At 46.2% G+C, this 2,551-nt stretch overlaps 1 non-coding gene across 1 annotated transcript; it reads left to right on the top strand.

The window, feature by feature from the left end:
- The first annotated feature begins 761 nt into the window (after positions 1–761).
- On the top strand, positions 762–876 carry LOC136734493 (U5 spliceosomal RNA). The gene has a single exon (XR_010810504.1). It is a non-coding gene; the product is annotated as a U5 spliceosomal RNA (small nuclear RNA).
- Positions 877–2,551: the final 1,675 nt, after the last annotated feature.

Genomic DNA, 2,551 nt, shown 5'->3' with positions numbered 1-2,551 from the left:
AACATAAGAGAAGGGCCTGATAATAAATACAATACACAATAGACTAGAACCCTTAGAATATAATAATATGAACATCTTCATGATTAGTATGATTGTAGATTGGATGATATATTAATGCAAGTTGATAAAATATTTTACAGAAAATGGGTTTTAGGAATTGTGTCCAAAAATTAAAGAATTGTATTAGGGACCACTGCTCCTTTTTCCAGACCAATGTATAGCCCACTTTTCTTTTAAATTATGTTTAAAACAAAATTGAGTAAGCAGTGGTTAGTTCTGAATCAAACATATTGACCCCCTCACTCAATCTGTAAGTCCTGCAGCAAACATTGGAATATGCATAGATATTTGCACAGACTGGTATTAATGTCCCTAATAAATAACCAAATGCCATTTTTGTTGTTTCAAATGTGCCCAACATCATACCAGTATATGTCCTTTTAGTATGTCACAAAGGTTCCCTAATTTGTTTTACAAATGTTCCCTGTATGATATGAATGTTCCCTAAGTATGTGATGAATGATCCCTAGTTTATGTTACAGATGTGCCCTAGCACTTCTCTCTCTCTCTCTCTCTGTCTCTCAAATTAGTGCAGTTGTATTGTCAAAGCAATTGGACATTCAAACATACATACATACATATGGAAAATAATGAATAAAATTATCAATCACAATAAGATGTAATGAAGTACAGAAAAACAAAATGTAATAAAATGTGATCTTTAATACACACAAATATGTATGGCTGGTCGGAAGCGTCTTGGACTCGGGTTCCTCTTCATTACTTATAACGCTATTGCCTTTTGTTTAAGCTTTCCATGGAGGGGAACGTGGATGAGTTTGTACCATTCTTGGGAGGCTCTGCCTTGTTGGGGCGGAGCTGTGATCCAGGTGAACAGCAGATCGGGCATAGGTGGGCATGTGGGCGGAGGAAGAGGAAGGCCGGTCAAGCAAATAAGCTTGCTAATGTACGCAGCAGCAGCAAACAGCCCCCCCATCCAGCCAGCCAGGCAGTCTGGCTGGCAGTGACTGAGTGGTTGACAGACGGCAAGCAACGGAATGCACGTGCTCTGTGATGTCATAGCAGTCAGCTCAGAGAGAGGTTCGTGATGTCATCGCTGAGCTGGCTGGCTCTGTGTGTCTTGCTGGCTGTGTGTATGTGTGTGTGTGAGAGAGAGAGAGATTTTTTGATTTTTAACACCTTTATTTTACTACAAAAAACAATTAAAACAAACTAGAAACACATAAAAGACATGAAAAAAACTCCCGACATAAAAACACAACCTATTCTAAAAACGCTCAATAAAAACCACTACACATGTGCTACCTATAAAATATTCAAGTGAATTAAACCAGTTGGTTAAAATGTCCAAAGTCAATGGCACAGAGGGCCGCCCCGACCCCCCACATCTGCAGAAAAGTGTCCAGGTCTCCCGTCAGGCTGTAGAAATTGTAATCCAGTCGCACTCTGGAGCTTACAAGAGACCTGAAGAGGGAGAGTGCACACTGTTGCTGCACCCGCTAAGTCTGACTTCTCCTACTGCTCAGGATAGCCAGCTTAGCCTGCCCCACTAGAAAGTTTGCTAACTGACAAACATGTCTGTGGCGCTGCTTGTACTGGACTCCCAAAATAAACACAGAGCGTGAGAAAAGGAGGCCCAGCTGCTTGAACAGGCTCTCCAGTGCAGTGAACAGCAGCTCTAATCTAGGGCAGTGGCAGAAACAGTGAAAAAGTGTCTCTCTCTCCCCGCAGTAGGGGCAGGTGTCGCTCACTCTGGGGTCCAGTGTATGTGCAAAAGAGTTTGTTGCGATGACGCCATGCAGAAGCCATGCAGAAGCGGGGGCTTGTTCAGGCTCCTCCAGGCCGGGCAGGCATCTTCCCCCAGAGCCAGGTGCTCCCTCCAGGGGGTGTCAGGGAGGGGCTGCAGCTGCTGATGGTGCAGCTCCCTCACACTGAGCTGATAGAGCTCCTGATGCTGAGCTGTGAAAACAGACACACTACAGAGACTGTGAGGCTACAGAAGGCGGCCTGATGAGCTAGGGGGGACTGAGAGACACAGACAAACAAGGGGAAAGACGGTGTAAGGGTCCTTGGGCCAGCAGTGCTGCGTGAGAGCCTGGAAAAGCCGCTCCACAGCGCCTATGGAAAGGGCGTTCTGTACTGCCCAGAGAAATCTGGTTACGACTCTCAGTGACCTCATACCCAGCCTGGCAGCCAGGCTGTCGGCACCAACCCACTGTCCCCTGTTAAAATCCAACAAATCCCTCAGCCGGATCACGTCGACCTTAAGCAGGACTGACCTGAGGCTGCTGGAGAGCAGGAGTGGACAGCTAAAACCGGGGTTATACAGCAGTGGCTCCTCTAACTGCCAATACAGACTGCTGCCCCCCAGCTCCCTACCCAGGGAGAAGCACTGCCACACCTCTAAAACAGAACTATAAAATACAGGCAGGGACGGAAGTATATTGGGACGTGTCTTAAGTAAAAACACGTGTCTGTCATAACAAGTGTCCAGGGCGGGAGACACAGGGGATCTGGAGGGTACTGGAGC

This window comes from Amia ocellicauda, unplaced genomic scaffold, assembly GCF_036373705.1.
Source record: "Amia ocellicauda isolate fAmiCal2 unplaced genomic scaffold, fAmiCal2.hap1 HAP1_SCAFFOLD_387, whole genome shotgun sequence".
NCBI lineage: Eukaryota > Metazoa > Chordata > Actinopteri > Amiiformes > Amiidae > Amia > Amia ocellicauda.
Note: the sequence above shows the minus strand (reverse complement) of the source record. Positions and strands in the feature narration are given on the sequence as shown.